Genomic DNA, 22,881 nt, shown 5'->3' with positions numbered 1-22,881 from the left:
ATAGTGTACTCTCCCAAGTGTTTAGTACAGTGCTTTGCACACAGTCAGCACTCGGTAAATACGATTGAATGAGTGAATGAATGTATGCTGTTGCTAATAATGACTGTGGTATTTGTTAAGCGCTTACTCTGTGCCAAGCACTGTACCAAACACTGGGGTGGATGCAAGCAAGTTGGGTTGGACACAGTCTCTGTCCTATATGGGGCTCACAGTCTTAATCCTCGTTTTACAGATGAGGTAACTGAGGCACCCCCTCTTTGGATTGTACCTGGAGAGTTTCCGGTACTCTACCAGTCTCAATTAAGGGAGGGAGAGTCAAGCAGAGAAATACCCATTCCATTCCTGGCTTGGGCAGTGGCTAGAGAGTGGAAGGCAATATGCTACAAGTCAAGTCTCACCTCTGTTGGGCGTGAGAGAGAGTCGAGGGTGGAGAATCAAGTTTACTACTTGGAAGGAGCCTGAACTACTATGCTATGCTACCAGAACGATTGCAGGTGGAGGTGGGGCGTTCTGGGATAGATGCGTCTGTGGCGTCGTTATGGGTCGGAGTTGATTCGACAGCATAAGACAGGACACCTGAGGCACAGAGAAGTGAAGTGACTTGCCCAAGGCCACGCAGCAGACAAGTGGCAGAGCCGGGACTAGGACATATGACCTTCTGATTCCCAGGCCCGTGCTCCATCCACTAAAACACGCTGCTGTCAGAAACTAAAGACTGGACCCGACAGACCATTGTTCTGACCCAGTCATGGCATTTCTTAGGTTCTGATGTTCTCAATTAATAATAATCGGAGGGGGCCTGCTGCGTGTTGACTTATATACTAAGAGCTTGGTTGAATTCTATGAATATGAAGGCACACACCCTGTTCATGAGAAGCTAACAGTCTAATGGGGAAGACCCTCAGATGCAAATGATCATTTCCCATGGCTCTTTTCAAACAATAGGTTACTCAAAATGCAGGTAAGGAAGCAGAAAAAAAGAAATAGAGCGGGGGAAATCTACGGAATCACCTCTCTGGGGGATTTTTAAGAAAAGGAGGGCATCTCTGATTGAGCTGTCTCATAGGCGGGTCATAGGCGAAAGGAGCTTCGGAGGGCCCGATCGCCTTGACGATGTGATCGTTTCAGGGCCGATTACAGAGTCTCGTTGAGATGTCTCGGGCCCCGGACACCCACCCTCTTGGTTCAGCCTCCGAAATGGACACCGATTTCAGTATCTGGGACCGACTCTGTCTCAGGGACTTTTCCTCTAGCGCGGAGGAGGCCGACTCTGCCTCCGGCCTGCTTATCTGGAGTTAGAAGACGGAGAAAGGGCTTGGTGGCGAAACCCGTGAGATTGGTGGGCCCCGATCCCCGGCACCTCCACAGCTGAAGATGGGCTCACGATACCCTGACTCTCCCCTCGCTCTGATGGCTCCCATGTACAGAGAACACTTCAAATCCCCTATCTAGAGTGTTCATTCTCTTGCTGGGTCTCTAATTTGAACGGAATGATTTTATCCGTGAAATGTTTTCTCTGTGAGTTTTGGATAATTGAGGGTTGGCTGCTTGTCTGGGGAAACAATATTAAGCAGCATACAGCAGGTGGCACTGTTTGGTGACTTTTGCTGATAGAAACTTTAAGGGTTTTTTTTTTTAAAAAAATTAATGTATTGACATAGGATCATTTTTTTAATTCGACACGTATTTCCGAGGGACCATTAAACAGGTTGCCCATTTTGTAGGTGTGTGTGTGTGTGTGTGTGTGTGTATACGTGTGTGTCTGGTGTATGTGTGTCTGGCGTACGTGTGTCTACGTGTACGTGTGTGCGTGTGTACACGCTGTGTGTCTGGTATACGTGTGTGACTGTGTACGTCTGTGCGTGCACGCGCGCAGCATCAAAATGGGGTTCCAGGCCCGAGTTAAGTCTCGGGGGGCCCGGCCGGCCCTGCAGCGTGCACTGTGGCTTTGTTAATCTTCGAGGGATTCTTGGGCTGCAAGTGACGGGCTGACAGCCTTGGAAATGAAAGATCCCTCTTTGCCTCTGTTGTGTCGCACAGGCAATTAGAGCTTTCTGCAGCCTGGTGTCAATCAGCCTCACTCCGGGGAGTAACCACCCTTTCCTAGCCAGAGGAGAGGTTGCCTAGAGGAAAAGGCCTGCTCGTAAGACCAGCACCAGTCGCGTTTTCCAGAGAGGCCCATAAGAAGGGGTTTATAATGAGCTGTAATTAGAATAATAATTATTGTATTTGTTAAGCGCTTACTAGGTGTATTAAGTGCTGGGGTATTTTGATGGTATTGATGCCTGTCTGCTTGTTTTGTTTTGCAGCCTGTCTCCCTCTTTTAGACAGTGAGCCCGTTGTTGGGCAGGGATTGTCTCCATCTGTTGCCGGATTGTACATTCCAATTGCTTAGTACAGTGCTCTGCACTCAGTAGGTGCTCAATAAATAAGATTGAATGAATGAATACATAAGCAGGTCAGGTCAATTCCCTGTCCCACATGGCGCTCACAGTCTAAGGGGGGGATGAGAATGGGTATTTGATCCCCATTTTACAGATCGATCAATCAATTAATCAATCACGCTCACTGCACGTAAAACATTGCACTAAGCTCTTGGGAGAGTACAGTATAAAAGAGTTCCTGGACACATTCCCTAGCCACAGTGAGCTGACAGTCTAGAGGATCAACTGATCAGTGGTATTTATGGAGAGCTTCCAGGCCAGAGCACTTTACCAAACAGTTGGGAGAGAACAACAGAGTGGGTAGTCACATTCCCGGCCCCTGAGGAAAGGAAACTTTGGTGTAATCTATCGTTCGGTCGACCGTATTTATTGGGCATCTACTGTGTACGGCACTGTACTATGTGCTTGGGGAACGGAGAGGATGTCTTGATTAACAGGATGGTTACGTGGTTGGGGTTCAATCCCGCCAGGAGCAACTCTTCTGGTGGGGCCCATTAAGATCTCCCTTTTGGCTAGGTTGGCAATGTCCCTTTTGGCTAGGTTGGCACAAGCAGGCACCACAAATAAGGCAGCGGAACAGCGTCTGGAAGAGCAGACTGCCCAGTGTTTCTTCCTCTTCCACCTCTTACGGTGCTCGGGGCTTAGTACGGCCCTCAGGGTTTAGTACAGGGCTCTGCCTACAGAACACACTTGTTAAATGCTATTAATACTATTCTTCTCCCTCTCCCCGTTCATTGCTGGCAGTAGCTGCTGTGACCACAAGCGGTACCGGGCCTGAGCGAGGCTATGTGGGCCATGAGAAGCAGTGTGGCCTGATGGGAAGAGACCATGACTGGGCATCAGAGGACCTGGGTAGCTCAGTGGGTCAGCTCCCCTACCCACACCCTATCCCAGCCTCTTTTCCCCCCACGTCCTTCTCTCTCCTCTGCCCTTCCCTTCTCCCCCACTCATCATCTCCCTCTTTCCTTTCCCTTCTCTTCTCTTCCTCTCCTTTCCTCCTCTTTCCTCTCATGCCCTTTCTGCCTCCTCCTTCTCTGACCCCTTTGACTCTGGCTCTGTTCCCCTTTCTTAGCGAGGCAGCATAGCCTAATGGAAAGAGCACGTGCCTAGAGGTCAGAGTCGTGGGTTCTAATCCTGGCTCTGCCACACGTCTGCTCTGTGACCTTGGACAAGTCACTTATCTGTGCCTCAGTTACCTCATCTGTAAAATGGAGATCAAGACTGTGAACCCCATTAGGGACATGGACTGTGTCCAACCTGATTATCTTGTACCTACCCAGACTTTAGAACAGTGCTTAGCACATAGTAAGTGCTAAACAAATACAACAGTCATTATTATTATTATTATTTCTTCCTTCTCCCCCATATTCCTTTCGGTCCCTCACCATCTGCCCCTACATTTTTCTCTCTTTCTCTCACTTCTTAATTTTTCTCTTTTTATGTCCTTCTTTCCAGCTCACCCTGCCTCTTTTCATTCTCTTCCCACCCTTCAGAAGCCCAAACCTGCTTTGCTTTGGATACGATGATAAAAACAGGGAGTTTCAATATCTTTCCGGTGACATTTGTTTCAAATAACTCAGTGGGGAGGGTTTTCCCTCCTGCAGTGCTGCACTGCCTTTTCTAAACAGGCTCTCCTAAAAGAAATGTTCCCTGTTTCCTCAGGGCAGGAGGGGAGGTGATAGGCTTAGGGAATTGAAGTTGGGCATAAGAAACATCTGACGGCAAGACAGTAGAATGTATCACCAGCTCAGCAGTTGGCCCAGTGGAAAGAGCGCCACTCCAGAAATCAGGAAACCTAAGGTTTAATCTTGGTTCTGCGAGTGAAGTGTTGTCTACCCCAACAGCGGTGAAGGTTTTTAAATTTAGAACCTTCCAGGGGAAGCAGCGTGGCCTAGTGGAAAGAGCACGGGACTGGGAATCAGAGGACCTGGCTTCTAATTCCTGCTCAGCCACTTGTCTGCTGTGTGACCTCGGACAAGTCACTTAGCTTCTCTGTGCCTCAGTTTCCTCATCTGTATAATGGAGATTAAATCCTCCTTACTCCAATTTAGAGTGTAAGCCTCATGTTGGCTAGGGCCTGTGCCCAACCAGATTTTCTTGTGTCTACCCCAGTGGTCAGTACAGTGCCTGGTGCAGAATGTTCATCAGGTCTTGTCTTATGCAGATAGGTCTAGCTGGAATCTTGAAAAGGAGCTGGATAATGAGGGTGACAAAGACCAGAGTGGCTACCAACGGAATTGCTTGCTGGGTCGTGCCACATTATGATGTGATCAGAATCAATCACATGAGTCCCCTCTGGGACACGGACTGTGCACAACCTGATCAACTTGTATCTTCTCCAGTGTTTACTACAGTGCCTGGCATATAAGTGAAGACTTAACAAATACATAAAAAATCAACTAGTCATTCAGTGGCATTCATTGATCAACTACTGGGTGCAGAGTACTATACTAAACCCTTGGGAGACAGGAATACAATGGAGTGGGGTGAAACAGTCCCTGCCCACAAAGGGTTTACAGTGTAGAGGGAGCACAAATACCCATTGCAGGTCTCCATTTTGGAGGATTTTAAGAAAATCCCTAATCCCTCCAGGATGATTCGAGGGGTTGAGTTCTGCCCGAAGGCAGGGGAGAGACTGAGGTAGAGCTGTGAAAAGGGGGTGACAGAAGTGGCGGATGCCACAAGCTAACTCTCTAGGGTGGTTGGGACCTGGCAGTCGATGTTTACTTTAATAATAATAATGTTGGTATTTGTTAAGCGCTTACTATGTGCAGAGCACTGTTCTAAGCGTTGGGGGAGATACAGGGTAATCAGGTTGTCCCACGTGAGGCTCACAGTTAATCCCCATTTTACAGATGAGGGAACTGAGGCACAGAGAAGTGAAGTGACTGGCCCACAGTCACACAGCTGACAGGTGGCAGAGCGGGGAGTCGAACCCGTGACCTCTGACTCCGAAGCCCAGGCTCTTTCCAATGAGCCATGCTGCTTCCCCATTTTTTTTTTTTTTACTGTACTGTACTTTTACATTTTTTACTTTACTGTATCATACTCCCCCAAGTGCTTAGTAAAGTGCTCTGCAAACAGTAAGCCCTCAAAATATACCACTGACTGAGTGATTGCTCAAGCACTGTTTTAACAGTGAGGTAGGTACAAGATAATCAAGTCAGTCACAGTCCCTTTCTCACTTGGGACTCACAGTCTAAATAGGAGGGGGAACAGATATTGAATCCCCATTTTTAGATGAGGAGACTGAGGCCCAAAGAGAAGTGAACTGACTTCCCCAAAGTCATCTTGAGAAGCAGCATGGCTCAGTGGAAAGAGCCCGGGCTTTGGAGTCAGAAGTCAAGAGTTCAAATCCCAGCTCTGCCACTTGTTGGCTGTGTGACTGTGGGCGAGTCACTTGACTTCTCTGGGCCTCAGTTCCCTCATCTGTAAAATGGGGATTAAGACTGTGAGCCCCACGTGGGACCACCTGATTCCCCTGTGTCTACCCCAGCGCTTAGAACAGTGCTCGGCACATAGTAAGCGCTTAACAAATACCAACATTATTATCTTGTTGTGGGTATGAGATCTCACCCACTCTTCGATTCCTTCCGTTGGTTTCTTTGGCTTGAAGGCTAAAATGAGCTCTTCTGGATCTCTCCTGAGAGCAAAATGTGGGGATATGACCTTGAGCTCCAGATTGGAGGATTTAGGTTTGATATAAGGAAAGATATCCCTTAGACTCTGGAAGAGGTGACCAAAGAGGTTGTGGAGTCTTCTTCCCCAGAGGCTTTAAAAATAGGAGTCTTCTCTCTCTGCCTTATTGACTGCTGTTCACCATCGACCTAACTGGAGATGTGGAGAATGAGCTGAATAACTTCATCAGATTATTTTCATTCAAATCATCTCTGATCTGATACTTCTTTGAGGGGAATAGAGCAGCGATCGGAAAAGGTGTCTTCAGAAAAGCAGCAAGGTGGGAGGCTCTGTGTGTGTGTGTGTGTGAGAATCTAAGAATTTTGTCTCCGCTCCTTTTCTCTACGGGGAAGGGTGTTTGTAGCAGAGCATCTGGGGAACCCAGCAAAGCTGCAGATGAAATGGTGCTGTTAGAAAGAACAAAAACTGTTATCCAGTGCTGTTCTCAGCTGCGGCTTCTTTTCTGGTAAACCATGCAGTTATTTATAGTAGCGGGATGTGCAAAACTTGTTTTAAGAGACAAAGTGGAAAACACGCTATGCATAACCCAGCTTTAGGGGGACATACCGTTTTCCCATCAGGTCTGCTGTGTTTTGTGTTATTTGCATCCTTGGACCGCATTTGGTATTCCTTTGAATGAAAAATGTGCTCCTTGGCTTAGAAATGTTAAAACCAAGATCATCAGGTTAGTAATAAAACATCCAGGGACTAGAACTCTAATAATTAAATCTGGATGAAATAATTCCTGACACTTCTCATAAAGCACACTGCTTGCAGTGTGTTTACTATCCCAAGACTAATAAAAAATTAGCACATAACCTCTGTAGTGAGCAAAATTCTCTATCAGCCCTGCTCTTGGTCAATTGGAAAGAGCCCCGCTGTGGAAATCAGGAGATTTGCTTTTTAGCCTTGGCTCTGTAAGTAGGGCAATGCCTATTGGAATAGTGATGATAATAATAAGAAGAAGAACAATAATAATGACAATAATAATTACAGTAATAATTGTTAAAGGCTTACTATGTGCCAAGGACATAGTGTGTTGTGAGCAAGGAATGTGTCTGTTTATTGTTATACTGGATTCTCCCAGGCGTTTAGTATGGAGCTCTGCACACAGTAATCACTTAATAAATCCGACTGACTGACTGAATTACCATCTCTATAAAATGCTAGGGTAGATACAAAGTAAACAGATCAGATAGAGTCCCTGTCCCCCTGGGCTCAGTCTAAGATGGAGTGAAAAATCCCCATTTTATAGATGAGGGAACTGAGGCATGGAGAAGTTAAATGACTTGCCTAAGGTCACACAGCAAACAAGAGGTGGAACTGGGATTAGAATCAATCAATGGTTTGCGCTTATTGTGTGCAGAGCACTCTACTGAGTTGGCAGGCACTCCCCCCCACCCCCAAAACTTACAGTCTACAGGAGGTGCTAATAGAGGTTCTGACTCCAGACCCTTCCTCTTTCTACTAAGCCTAAGGCATTCCACGAAATGGTCAGGAATACAAAAAAACAAGAACAAAAATGCGGGTTAACACGGGGGCTGCAACGACCTTAAAAGCAACGGCATTGGCAAAACAAGGCTTTGTGTGCACTCCTCAATGTGCTGTGCGCCTGCCTATGTTCTTACTTGTTGCACATCTCTCCACTCCTCAAAAACCTCCAGTGGTTGCACATCCAACTCTGCATCAAACAGAAAGCCCTCACCATCTGTTTTAAGGCTCTCAATCGACTCTCTCTCTCCTACTTATTCTCGCTCCTCTGCCATGATGCCTTACCCCACACACTTTGGTCCCCGAGCGCCAACCTGTTCACTGTGCCTCAGTGTCTTCTCTTTTGCTGTCAACTCCTGGTTCACCCCTTCCCTCCTGCCTGGAATTCCTGCACGCTTTATTCCTCATCTTCAAAACCCTAACTAAAACCATATCTCCTTCAGGGAGCTTTCTCAAACTAATTTTTTGTCTCCCCATCCAGTTCTCCCTCTCTTCTGCTTTGCTTATACACTCGGGTCTGTACACCACTAGCACTTTTATACTCACCCCCCACCCCCAACAAAACTTAGGTACATATATTCTTTATATTCTTCTGCTTTCCCTAGCTTGTAATTTATTGTAATGTCTGTCTCTTTGGCTAGATTTTAAGCTCTTTAAGGACAGGGATTGGGCCTACCAATTCTATTCTACGCTCTCAAACACTTAATACAGTGCTCTGCCCAAATTCAGCTCTCAATAAATAACATTAACCGGTTGATTGATAGGAATGGTCCCCACCCCTCTAGACTGTAAGGTAGTTGTGGGGAGGAATTGTGTCTGTTATGTTGTACTCTCCCAAATGCTTAGTACAGTGCTCCGTACATAGTAGAGAAGCAGCGTGACTCAGTGGAAAGAGCCCGGGCTTGGGAGTCAGAGGTCATGGGTTTGAATCCCAGCTCTGCCACTTGTCAGCTGTGTGACTGTGGGCAAGTCACTTAACTTCTCTGGGCCTCAGTTCCCTCATCTGTAAAATGGGAATTAAGACTGCGAACCTCACGGGGGACAACCTGATTACCCTGTATCTACCCCAGCGCTTAGAACAGTGCTCTGCACATAGTAAGCGCTTAACAAATACCAACGTTATTATTATTATTAGTAAGTGCTCGGTAAATTTGATCGACTGACTGGCTTTGGGACACCCTTTATGCTGCTGCTACTGAGGGGTCACTTCTTGAAGTGTCCCCTAGCTGGGATTTACTGGGTATTAGCAGGGGCATCGATGCCCTGGAGGTTATGGTGCCACTGGCTGCTGCTGACCTGGGATGCCTAGGAGATAAACTGAGGATCTAAAGACTACCCTGTGCCCAGACCCATCTCTCCATTGCCCCCACAGACCACCCCAGACTCCCCGCTGACAGTGGATGCAGTGGAAGCTCCCTGCTGTGGTCTAAAGACTTTTGCTTTGAAGTGAGGAACCCCTCTCTGAGAAAAGCTTATTTACTTCCCGTCCCATTGTTATCTTGATTTATTTAACTGGTAACTTATTGTCTTTACTCTCTTTGTTCTCTGTTTCTGCTTTCACCCATTTAGATTGTCAGCTCCTCGGGACTTGTGCTGTGTTTGATCTGATAACCCCAGGAGCATAGCATATACTAAGCACTTAATGCAAACTACGACTATTATCACCTAACATCACTCTCAGTCAATCAATCCTATTTATTGAGAGCTTCCCAACTGCATGCCACCGTACTAACAGCTTGGGAGAATATCACACAATAATATAACAAAAGCATTCCCTGCCCACAACAAGCACCTCCTCCCCAGAAACCTTAGGAAGAGCTGGGGGATGGGCACGGAGCAGTAACTACTACAGGACAGTTGAGGAAGGGGGTGCACTCTAGATCATTCAATCAATCAATGGTATTTATTGAGCGCTCACTGTGTGCAGAGCACTGTCCTAAGAGCTTGGGAGAATACAATCTAAAAGAGTTGGCGGATGTGTTCCCTGCCCACAAGAAGCTTAAGGTCTAAAGGGAGCTCAAGAGCTTTCTTTCTGCATGATCTATGCCGAGAACTGTTGCCTGGCTCACCCTCCTTTACTGCCCTGCTGGTAAAATTAACCCGCCCTCCGGTTGTTTGAAGCCTGATACCAAGGAAGCTGGGTTATAAATACCCATTTTTATGAAAAGCCTTACTTGTTCTTTTACCTAACTTCCTTCAGAGAAGCAGCATGGCCTAGTGGAAAGAGCATGGGCCTAGTAGTCAGAGGTCCTGGGTTCTAATAATAATAATAATAATAATAATGGCATTTGTTAAGAGCTTACTATGTGCAAAGAACTGTTCTAAGTCCTGGGGAGGATACAAGGTGAGCAGGTTGTCCCACGTGGGGCTCATAGTTTTAATCCCCATTTTACAGATGAGGTAACTGAGGCACAGAGAAGTGAAGTGACTTGCCCAAAGTCACACAGCTGACAAGCAGCTCAACTGGGATTTGAACCCAGGACCTCTGACTCCCAAGCCCGTGTTCTTTCCACTAAGCCGCGCTGCTTCTCTAATCTTAACTCTGCCACGTACCTATTGCATGACCTCGGTCAAGTCACATAACTTCTTAGGGTCTCAGTTCTCTCATCTGCAAAATGGGGAGTCAGTACCTGTTGTCCCTCCTACTTAGTCTGTCAGCCCCACGTGGGACCAGATTATCTTGTATCTACCCCAGCGCTTACAACCGTGCTTGGCATATAGTAAGCGCTTAACAAATACCGCTATATTTATTATTATTTTAAAGCAAGAGGCATTCCTTTCGGGCCTTGTACAACTTGGGTTGGTGCTAATTTGCACGGCAATATCAAACCTTTTGACACCCCCCCGCCCTTCACCAAAGTCTGCAACTGTCATTCAGCTTCACAGATGGAGCTCTTTCCCCGCCTCTCTGGGGCTTCACCTGCTTCTTGTTTTGACTCCTTCCAAGAAAATACAAGAATGCCCCCCCTCAGCCCCCCGTCACCCCTCACTAAGTGGTGGCTGCCGAAGCAGTAGCTCAGCCTCATTATCCTCCTCACAGTCATTTGTAAAATCACCAGTTGGCAAGGGTTTGTTCTCTGGATAGGGCTGGGCATATTAGTATGAATTTCTCTTTACTCCTCCAGGTGCTAGTTTCCAGAGACAAATATAACCTCCAATTCCCAGCACAGTGATCTGTCTAAACACAATTTGACATGCGTTACTATTAGCTTAGCACCTTATCAAATAATGTGCCCTGATAGAGATAAAAGGTTTTACAACCTTGCTGCCTTTGTTTCTGCCTGCATTCACCCACAGAGACAGCTAGGCAGCAGCTAATAATTAACACAAAAGACAAAGACAAATCTATGTGGCTGAGGGCTGAAGCCTCCAACATGCATGTTAAGCAGCCGAGGAAGTGAAATATCTAACGACAAGGGGGGCTAAAATGGGAGCTTCGAACAAGTCTTGAAAATGACCGGGCGGACTGGAAATCTGAGGAATTCTGTGGGCTGGTGCCTTGGATTTAAGTCTCTCCAGAAAGCCAGTTTTGTTTTGCCCGTTAGAAAACGGTTTTGCTGCCTCACAAGAGGGAGAAGCGGAGAGGGAGGAGGGTTAAAGGCAGCAGTGAGGCTCCGGAAGGGTTTGCAGACAGTGTGACTCACTGGATTGAAATGTGCATGGGCAAAAAAACCCCAACAACCAGCTATTTAAGTCTGGGGAGGTCTAACAGATGGAGAACACAGGAAGGCAGCAGTAGACTCCACTCCCTCCAGCCAACAAACACATCGGTGTTGATTTGCCTCCAGCTCCCTGGGAGTTCACCTGCCTTTCTCCAGATTCCCCAGACTTCCATTTCAGCTTCCCTCCCGTGAATGAGAGCCAGTTTTCCCCTGCAGTAGTGTTCGTTGTGAAGTTATTTAATGGAGAATGAACAACTCTCCTAAACCCAATATCTGGTACAGCCATGGAATCATAGAATCACTGACCTGGCAGGGACCTTGAAAGGTCAGCTGGTCCAGTCCCCTGCTTCCAGGCAGGCGAACAACTGAAGTATTCTGAGAAAATTGATAAAGGTTTTTCCACGGGCACACCCTCCACTAGAGCCCATTTCAGGGTTTGATCATTTTAGCTTCTTCTCATCTAGTTTAATGGTAAATGGATATGGGAATGGCTGGTTTTTTTTCCGAAAACATCCTTACCTCTCCCTTATCAAAAACCTCCATTGGTCACCTATTACTCTGACCACTGACCTCTTGCTCACATTTCCCTCTTCCGTGGAACTCCCTCAGCATGGTGTAATGGATTGAGCATGGGCCTGGGAGTTAGTGGATAGAGCATGGGCCCGGGAGTTCAGAAAGTCATGGTTTCTAACCCCAGCTCTGCCACTTGTCTGCTGTGTGACCTTGGGGAAGTCACTTCACATCTCTGTGCTTCATTTAACTCATCTGTAAAAGGAGGTTCGAGGCTGTGAGCCCCATGTGGGACAGGGACTGTGTCCAATTCAATTTTCTTGTATTCACCCCAGCACTTAGTACAGTAAACACATAGTACACACTTAAGAAATACCACACTTGGCACATAGTAAACACTTAAGAAATACCATTATTATTATTATTGTTATCCTGAAGACTATGCTTTTCCCTATCTTCAAATCCCTTCTGAAATCAGATTTCCTCCAGGAGCCTGTCCTATAAATCTCTCCTCTCCCCACCACTTTTCCCCCCTCTACTGCCACTTCAGCCCTTCACTTTTCTAAGCACTTCACTACTCCCCCTCTCTTTTCCCTCCCCAGTAGCATCTATGTCTTCTTCAAATGCCTTGGAGTCGTTTCTCACCCACACACCCTTTTCAGAACATCCCAACTTCTGTCATAAAGTATTCTGGTATGTGTATCCATAGAGTTTTCTTGATGAAGATGCAAAAGTGGTTTGCCATTGCCTTCTTCCATGCGGTAAAACCATGAGTCTCTGCCGTTGTCTTTGACCAAGGTTTTGAACACTTGATCATCCGCCTTTGACTCTTTCCCATGCTGCTGTTGCCCAGTACAGGTGAATCGCTTCAGCCTAGACCTTTCTATTATGGATAACCCTATTTGGCATAAGTCTAAGCTTCATCAGCATACGCAAACTCTCCTGCCATGATTAGGCATCGATTCATAGGAGAGAGTGTCTTTGTACATTCACTGAAACTCTGTTTGTAATTTATTACACTTGTTTGTAATTTATTCTAGTGTCTGTCTCCTCTGCCTAGGTTTTAAGGCCCTTGAGGTCAGGGATCATTTCTTTTAACTCTTTCGTACTCACACGATGACCTAATATAGTATTAGGCACAGATTAAGCTCTCAGTATCGATTGATTAGTTAGCATCCTCTCAATCGAAATCCTTCAGATTGTTGGAAACTGTTACTGAATCACCCCTTAGTCTTCTCTTTTCTAAAGGAAACAACCCCAATTTATTTAACTTCTCCCCAGAGAACTATTCCGTACCTCTAGTCGCTTTTGCTATTCAATCAATCGATGGTATTAATTGTGCTCCCGGGCACTGTACTAAGTGCTTGGGAGAATTCAATACAACGGAGATGGTAGACAAAATTCCTGCCCATGAGGAGTTTAGAGTCTAGAGGGAGAGACAAACATTACAATAAGTTACAATTAGGGAAAAAGGGAGAGAATGAAGATACGTATGTTCTGGGGGGCTTCTTAAGGGTTCAGATGCCAGTGCATAGGTAATGCAGTAGGGAAGATGAATAGGAAATGAGGGCTTAGTCAAGGAAGGCCTCTTGGAGGAAGTGTGATTTTAGGAGGGATTTTTAGGTGGGAAGAGCAGTGGGCATTGAATATTAAGGGTGAGGGAGTTCCAAGGCAGAAATCTGACAGACAATTACTGTCCCCCATTTCAAAGCCTTGTTGAAGGCACATCCCCTCCAAGAGGCCTTCCCAGACTAAGCCCCATTTTTCCTCATCTCCCACTCGCTTCTGTGTCACCCTAACTTGCTCCCTTTTCTTTCCCCCACCCCCAGCGCCACAGCTCTTATGTATATATCTGTAATTTTATTTATTGTATTCAAAGCTGTCTCCCACCCCTCTAGACTGTGAGCTCCTTCGGGACAGGGATTGTCACTGTTTATTGCTGTATTATTCCTTTCGAAGCACTTAGTACAGTCCTCTGCACACAGTAAGCACTAAATAAATATGATTGAGTGAATGAATGAATGAACAAGATGAAGATGCAGCGAGTAGGGTGACTAACAGAAGCGAAGGGTGCAGGTTGGTTGCGGAGATCAGCAAGGTAAGGTGGGATGAGGGAGAGATTTAAGTGACTTAAAACTGGAGGTAGGAATTTCTGTTTAATGTGGAGACAAATGGGAAGCCATTGGAGGTTTTTGAGAAATCAGGAAACATGGAATTAATATTTTCTTTTTAGAAAAATGATCAGGGCAGCAGAGTTAACTGGACTGGGAAGGGACAGGAGGCAAAAAGGTCAGCGAGGAGTCTTGGAAGGAAATACACTAGTATTGTGTATGAAAATGATACATAGGAAATAATAAGTGCTTGGACTAACATCATAGCAGTTTGGATGGAGAAGATGGGATGGTTAGTGACAGACTGAAAAGGCAGGTGGCACAAGAGAGATGAATTGAAGATAATACCAGGGTTATGGAGTTGTGAGATAGGGAGGATGGTAGTGTGGTCTACAGTGAAGGGAAGTTTGGTAGAAGGACAAGTTTCAGACTTTAAGATGGGGAGTTTTCTTTGGAGTGTCAGTGGGATATCCAAGAAGAAATGTCCTGAAATCAGGAGGAAATGTGAAACTGAAGATAAGGAGAGATGTTGGGACTGGAGAGGTAGATTTGGGAATCAACTGCATACGGAAAGAAGCTGAATTCTCCAAGGGAATGGGTGTAAATGGAGAACGTAAGGGATCCCAAAACTGAGCTTTGAGGGACTCCCACAGTAAGAGAGTAGGAGGCAGAAGAGCCCACAAAAGAGAGAAATCACAGCCAGAGAGATAAGAAAGCCAGAAGAGGACAGTGTCAGTAAAACTGTGGTTATACAATGTTTCCAAGAATAGGGGGTGATCCAGTGTTAAGGCAGCTGAGAGGTATTCATTCACTCGTGTTTATTGAGCACTTACTGTGTGTAGAGCACTGTACCAAGTGCTTGGAATGTATAATTTGGCAACAGATAGAGACAATCCCTGCCCAACAATGGGCTCACAGTCTAAACAGGGGAGAGAGACCACAAAACAAGTAGGCATCAATACCATCAAGATAAATAGAATCATTGATATAGTCACATCCTTAAATAAAACAGAGTAATAAATGATATATACAAATATGCACAAGTGCTGTGGGGAGGGGAAGGGGTAAGAGCAGAGGGAGGGAGTAGGGGGATTGGAGAGGGGAAGAGGAGCAGAGGAAAAAGGAGGGCTCAGTCTGGGAAGGCCTCCTGGAGGAGGTGAGCTCTCAGTAGGGCTTTGAAAAGGTGAAGAGAGTTAGTTTGGCAAATGTGAGGAGGGAGGGCATTCCAGGTAAGTGGTAGGACATAGGCCGGGGTCAAAGGTGGGACAAATGAGAATGAGGCACAGTGAAGAGATTAGCGGCTGAGGAGCGGACTGTGCCGGCTGGAGTCTAGGGGAAGAGAAGGGAGGTGAGGTAGGAGGGGGCAAGGTGATGGAGAGCTTTGAAGCCAAGAGTGGAGAGTTTTTGTTCCATGAGAAGGTGGATAGGCAACCACTGGAGGTTTTTGAGGAGGGGAGTGACATGGTCGGAGGGTTACTTTAGGATGATAATCCGAGCAGCGGAATGAAGTATAGACTGGAGTGGGGAGAAACAGGAGGAAGGGAGATCAGAGAGGAGTCTGATGCAATAATCCAGTTGGGATATTGTGAGAGTTTGTACCAGCAAGGTAGCAGTTTGGATGGAGAGGGAAGGGAGGATCTTAGTGATGTTGTGAAGGTGAGACCGGCAGGTTTTGGTGAAGGATTGGATGTGTGGAGTGAATGACAGAGCAGAGTCAAGGATGACACCAAGGTTGTGGGCTTGTGAGACGGGAAGGATGGTAGTGCCGTCCTCAGTGATGGGTAAGTCAGGAAGAGGACAGGGTTTGGGAGGGAAGATAAGGAGCTCAGTCTTGGCCATGTTGTGTTTTAGGTGGAGGGCGGACATCCAGGTGAAGATGTCCTGAAGCCTGGAGGGAGAGAGAATGGGGTGGCAGGGAAAGATGTAGATTTGGGTGTCATCTACATAGAGATGATAGTTGAAGCCATGGGAGTCGTGTTCATCAAGGGAGTGAGTATAGATGGAGAACAGAAGGGGACCAAGAACTGAGCCTTGAGGAACCCCTACAGTTAGTGTTGGCATTTGTTAAGTGCTTACTATGTGCAGACCACTGTTCTAAGCACTGGGATAGATACAGGGTAATCAGGTTGTCCCACGAGAGGATCACGGTCTTAATCCCCATTTTACAGATGAGGGAACGGAGGCACAGAGAAGTGAAGTGACTTGCCCACAGTCACACAGCTGACAAGTGGCAGATCTGGAATTCAAACCCATGACCTCTGACTCCCAAATGCCATTATTATTATTATTGTTATTACTCTCCCAGGCGCTTAGTACAGTGTTCTGCATGCAGTAAGCACTCGATAAATATGAGTGATTGATCGATAGGTGAAGAGAGTCAGTTAGCCAGTCGATCATATTTATAGAGCGCTTACGGCGTACAAAACACTGTACTAAGCGTTTGGGAGAGTACAGTCTAACCATATAACAGATACATTCCCTGCCCACAGCTGAACGGATGTGTGGATGGATTCTCCCCTTGGCCGATAGCCCACTGGTGGCTGAACACGTCCACCAAAACCTGATCTCGAACGGCAAACACTTTATTGTTTGGAACCAGACTGTACCAGGGCATGAGCTTCTGCCGGAGGGAGGAGGAGGCGGAGAGAGGGGCAGTAAATTAGGCAGCTTCCAAGAAGACCAGATTTCCTCCCTAGAAATGGCTTATGGATGGGGAAATTTGATTCATTATTTCAATTAAACCCCTTATTTATTTCACTAATGGAGTTAGATTTCAAAATGATACTGTATATTGATTTTTGGAGGAATGTGTGAAATACCATTATTGCCATGTATAGCTTCCTTCATTAACGGAATCAGGAGCATTTAAATATCCACTCAAACTCAACAATCTGTCCAGGACAAGAATTACTACAGGTACGCTTCCCTCTTCCACAGTTATGTCTTCTTTAATATGTGGTGAATTATGGAGGCCATGTACCGTATTTGTGGCCAGAAACGGAATTTATTTTCTACAAGATCAGAACATTTAACTTGCCAAATGTAATGGCTTCTACTCTATCCTAATCTTCCTCGACCTCTCAGCTGCTTTTGACACTGTCGGCCATCCCCTACTTCTCAACACGTTATCCAACCTTGGCTTCACTGATTCCATCTTCTCCTGGTTCCCCTCTTATCTTTCTGGCCTTTCATTCTAGGTCTCCTTCAAGGGCTACTCTTCCCCCTCCCATCCACTAAATGTAGGGGTTCCTCTAGGGTCAGTTCTTGCTTCCCTTCTGCTCTCCTTCTACACTCACTCCCTTGGTGAACTCATTCGCTCCTACAGCTTCAACTATCATCTCTACGCAGATGACACCCAAATCTACTTCTCTTCCCCTGTTCTCCCTCCCTCCAGACTCGCATCTCCTCCTGCCTTCAGGACGTCTACACCTGGATGTCCTACAGCCACCTAAAACTCAACATGTCCAAGACTGAGCTCCTTATCTTCCCTCCCAAACCCTGCCCTCTCCCTGACTTTCCCATCATTGTGGATGGCACTACCATCCTTCCCATCTCACAAGCCCACAACCGAGTCATCCTTGACTCCTCTCTCTCATTCACCCCATACATCCAATCTACCACCAATCCTGCCGGTCTCACCTTCACAACATCGTCAAGATCCACCCTTTCCTCTCCACCCAAACTGCTACTTTGTTAGTACAATCACTCATCGTATCCCAACTGGATGACTGCATCAGCCTCCTTTCTGATCTCCCAACCTCCTGTCTCTCCCCACTTCATTCTATACTTCACTCTGCTGCCTGGACTATCTTGCTACAGAAACGCTCTGGGCATGTCACTCCCCTCCTCAAAAATCTCCAGTGGTTGCCTATCAACCTTTGTATCAAGCTCAAACTCCACATTATTGACTTCAAAGGTCTCCATTACCTTGCCCCCTCCTACCTCGCCTTCTTTCTTGCCTTCTAGAGCCCAGCCTGCACATTCTGCTCCTCTGTCGCTAACTGCTTCATTGTGCCTAGTTCGCTCCTGTTCCCCAGTCAACCCCTGGCCCACCTCCTACCTCTGGCCTGGAATGTCCTTTCTCCTTACATCCACCAAACTAGCACACTTTCCCCTCCCCTTCAAAGCCCTACTGAAAGCTCACCTCCTCCAGGAGGCTTTCCCAGACTAAGAACCCCTCTTCCTCTGCTCCTCCTCCCCTCCCCATCACCCCAACTCCCTCCCTCTGCTCTACCCCTCTCCCTGCCCCACAGCACTTTTGTATATCTGTACGTATGGATTATTCTATTCATTTTTTAAATGATGTGCATATTTGTATAATGTTATTTATATCGCTGCTATTGATGCCTGTTTACTTGTACTTGTTTTGTTTTGTTGTCTTTCTCCCCACTTCTAGACTGTGAGCCAGATTGTTGTTGGGTAGAGATTGTCTCTGTTGTTGAAGTGTACTTTCCAAGAGCTTAGTACAGTGCTCTGCACACAGTAAGCGTCTAATAAATCCGATTGAATGAATAAATGAATAGTAGTATTATGCAATTTAGCTAAAACCCAAACTTTGCAGTTTGCAGTTGATCTTTGGGTTTGGGAGATTCACTTCTCAATTTAAAATGTTCTCAAGAAAATAAAGTCTCAAAGTTTGCTTGTATCATTTGCTTCAAACATTTCCCTTTTGTGACTCCTAACCAATTTCCAGTTTCCAAGCGGCCCTTGAAAAGTGGAATGTTTAGTGGCCTGTAGTGAAGTCCCCACATCCACTCCTCTCCACCCCCGCCCAATTCTCAGGCCACTCAGTCTTCTGAACCAGGGTTACTTGTTTATTCCGTTAGTTTGTTTTGTTAATGGCATTTGGTAAACATTTAGTCTGTGCCAGGCACTGTACTAAGCATTTGGGTAGGCACAAGCTAATCAATTTAGACTCAGTCTGTGCCCCATATGGGGCTCACAGTTTTAATCCCCATTTTACAGATGAGAGAACTGAGGTACGGAGAAGTTAAGTGACCTCCAAAGTCACACAGCAGACAAGTGGAAGAGCCGGAATTAGAGCCCAGGTCTTTTTGACTCCCAGACCCATGGTCTATCTTACTAGGCCATGCTCCTCAGAGAATAAAATCTGTAAAGTCCCCATTCCTGACAACTGGCCCACCATCCGGTTTGTATTGTTGATTTGTTCTGGGCAAGTAGCTGTCTGCAAGTCTGGCATAAAACATCAATCATCAATGGTGTTTATTGAGAGCTTACTCTGCACAGAGCACTGAATTTGGGTGTGTATTTGGGGCTGAGAATGGGGTGAATATCAAATACCTAAAGGTCACAGATCCAAGTGCACAGATGTTGCAAAAGGGAGAGGGAGCTGGGGAAAAGATGATTGATTATACGCTTCTGACAGATAGTTACTCTCTTTCCCTTCAAAACCTTACTGAAGGCAAAACTCCTCCAAGAGGCCTTCCCTGACTAAGTCCTCTTTTTCTCTTCTCCCTCTCCCTTCTGCATCACCCTGACTTGCTCCTTTCATTCATCCCCACCTCCCAGCCCCACAGCACTTATTTGTTTGTAATTTATTTATTTATATTAATTTCTGTCTCCTCGTGTAGACTGTATGCTCACTGTGGGAAGGGAACGTGTCTACCAAATATATTGTTATACTGTACTCTCCCAAGACTTAGTATGGTGCTCTGCACACAGCGAGAACTCAATAAATATGATAGATTGATTATGTTCTCCCAAGCATTTAGTACAGAGCTCTAAACATAGTAAGCACCCAGTAAATACCATTGATTGATTGAACAATTGATCTAAAAGAGTCTAAAGAGTCCTTCATTGAACAAGGGCAATTTTTTGGACTTATCATCATCATGATTAATAGTATTTTTCGAGCATTTGTTCTGTACAGAGCACTCTACGGAGAACTTGGTAGAGTACAACATAGAGTAGGAAGACACGATTCCTGCCCTCTGGGCCTGACAGTCTAGAGAGGAGCTTACAGTCTACAGATCTTATCAAAAGCTACTGAAGTAGACCAAAATATAATAATAATTATGTTATTTGTTAAGTGCTTGCTATGTGCCAGGCACTGTACTAAAGAAACAGCGAGGCTTAGTGGAAAGAGCATGGGCTTGGGTCAGAGGTTGTGGGTTCTAATCCTTGTTCCGACACTCGTCAGCTATGTGACTTTGGGCAAGTCACTTAACTTCTCTGTGCCTCCAGATCTCATCTGTCAAATGGGGATTAAGACTGTGAGCCCCACATAGGACATCCTGATAACCTTGTATCTGTCCCAGCGCTTAGAACAGTGCTCAGCACATAGTCAACCCTTAACAAATACCATGATTATTATTATTAGTAAATGCTGGGGTGGAGAAAGGAAAATTGGGTAGAACACAGTCCCTTGTCCACACGGGGTTCACAGTTTCAATCCCCATTTTACAGATGAGGCAACTGAGGCACAGAGAAGTTGTGACTTGCCCAAGGTCACACAGCAGACAAGTGGCAGAGCTGGAATTAGAACCAATGACCTTCTGACTCACAGGTTCATGACCAATTCACTATGCCATGCTGCTTCTCTATGTAAAAACTGAAGAACTGAATGATTGCTTATAAAAGTTTTCTTCATTTTTAAACATAAGGCCTGTAGGTTGAAGCTACTTTTTAACTTAAAAAATTAACATTTTTCTCAGATTTTCTCATTCCTGAGACACTCTTTGTGGGTTAATACTTTTCCTATTAAACCAATGAGATATTGTGAGATTTTGTATTTGGACATGCAGCCCCTCCGAGGACCTCTGGACCTTTTTTCCTGATTTACATTGTACAGCAAGATGGCAGTTTAATCAATCAATCAATAATATTTATTGAGTACTTACTGTGGGCAGACCACTAAGCACTTGTGAGAGTTTCCATTGAGTTGGTAAGCACGACCCTTGCCCTATAGAAGTTTTCAACACTGTCTGGTGATTATCTGGGAACTGATTAGCTCCAGGAAATTTGTTTCCTTGTAAAGTCTTCCCACCCAAACCTTATCCTCCCCTCCTCTCTATCCCGCTGGCTTTTCCATCACTGTAGACAGTTCCATTAGCTTCCATAGCTCAACAGCCTGTAACCTTGGCATTATCCTTGACTCATCTCTGTAATTCAACTCACATATTCCATCAGTGACCAAATCTTGTGGGTTCAACCTTTATAACATTACTAAAAATCCACCCTTCCTTCTCCAACCAAACTGCTATTATGCTGATCCAAGCATGTATCCTATCCTTCCAGGACCTTGACAACAGCCTCCTCGCTGACCTCCCTGCCTCCTGTTTCTCCCCACTCCAGTCTATACTTCAATCTGCTGCTCAGATTATTTTCCTCAAAAAAAAATGAAATGTTTCCCCACTCCTTAAGAAACTCCAGTGGTTGCCCATTCACTTCCACATCAAATAGAAACTCCATACCACCACCTTTAAAGCACTCAATCAGCCAAACACCTCCTATCTTAATAATAATGTTGGTATTTGTTAAGCGCTTACTATGTGCCGAGCACTGTTCTAAGCGCTGGGGTAGACACAGGGGAATCAGGATGTCCCACGTGGGGCTCACAGTCTTAATCCCCGTTTTACAGACGAGGGAACTGAGACCCAGAGAAGTTAAGTGACTTGCCCACAGTCACACAGCTGACAAGTGGCAGAGCTAGGATTTGAACTCATGACCTCTGACTTCAAAGCCCGTGCTCTTTCCACGCTACTCATTCAAACATATTTATTGAGTGCTCACTGTGTGCAGAGCACCGTACTAAGTGCTTAGAAAGTACAGTTCGGCAATAAAGAGAGACGATCCCTGCCCACACCGGGTTTACAGTCTAGAAGATACCGGGCTTACCTTCGATCCCCTAGTGCCAATCTGCCGATGTGACTCGAGTTCACCTATCTTGCCACAAACCACTTTCCTACACCCTCATGTGGGAAAGTGGACTGAAATTCCCTCCCCCTCCATATACGCCAGACCATCACTCTCCCCCCTGTTCAAAGCCTTTTTAAAAGCTCATCTCCTCCAAGAGGCCTTCCCCGATTAAACCCTCTTTTCCCCTACTCCCTCTCCCTTCTGCGTCACGTGTGCACTTGGATCTGTACCCTTTAAACAATTGATATTTACCTCATCCTCAGCCCTATGGCATCTATGTACATATCTGTAATATATTTTGATGTCAGTCTTCCGCGCTTGACTATAAGCTCCTCGAAGGCAGGAAATGTATCTACCAACTCTGTAAGCTCATTATGGGCGGGGAATGTGTCTGTTTTTTGTTATATTGTACTCTCCCAAGCACTTAGTACAGTACTCTGCACACAGTAAGTGCTCCATAAATATAATTGAATGAATGGATGAATTGTAGCTTAATCTCCCAAGTGCTTAGCACAGCGCTCTGCACATGGTAAAGTGCTGAATAAATACCACTGATTGTTTAAATGTTTTGGTCAATCTTTGGCAGAGGTGTACATACATGTGACTTTCTGAGGTGAGTTGCTATAGTTTTATTGTTTTTATTATTACTTGAAATTTACTAAGCCTATGGCGTTCCCCTTCCCACATAATGTTTACTATGAAAGATGCCTTTCCTGGAGGATTTCTTAATCTAAAATAGATTCAGTGGCAGCAACCTATATATGAATGTATAACAGAGGGACTTTACCCCAAACTCCCATTTTCTTGTTCAACATAATAGAAGTGGACACAGAAAATAGAAGCAAAGAGAAAATATGAATAAAGATGATTTTTTGAGCAACCAGTGAGTAGTTTGTCCTACATTAAGTACCCGGGGAAGTGCTAAAGAATGTTTCTACCTACAAGGGGTTTACACTTGAACCAGAAAGAAACTAAATCAGAAGCAAGAAAATTGGCCTGCACATCATTCCCTTTTGGCACAGGTCCCAGAGGAGGAAGCCGAACATTCCGGAGCATTCGCCTGAGCAATGCCTTATCAAAGTTTTCTTGCCTCTTCCTAGCCCCCTG

At 45.6% G+C, this 22,881-nt stretch overlaps 1 non-coding gene across 1 annotated transcript; it reads left to right on the top strand.

Annotated features, from left to right (window-relative positions):
• Positions 1-250: 250 nt before the first annotated feature.
• On the top strand, positions 251-388 carry LOC114810667. Its single transcript, XR_003758362.1, has one exon. It is a non-coding gene; the product is annotated as a small nucleolar RNA SNORA7 (small nucleolar RNA).
• Positions 389-22,881: the final 22,493 nt, after the last annotated feature.

The sequence above is a fragment of the Ornithorhynchus anatinus genome, chromosome 3, assembly GCF_004115215.2.
Source record: "Ornithorhynchus anatinus isolate Pmale09 chromosome 3, mOrnAna1.pri.v4, whole genome shotgun sequence".
NCBI lineage: Eukaryota > Metazoa > Chordata > Mammalia > Monotremata > Ornithorhynchidae > Ornithorhynchus > Ornithorhynchus anatinus.
The sequence above is the reverse complement of the archived record's forward strand: the minus strand, read 5'-3'. Positions and strand labels throughout refer to the sequence as shown.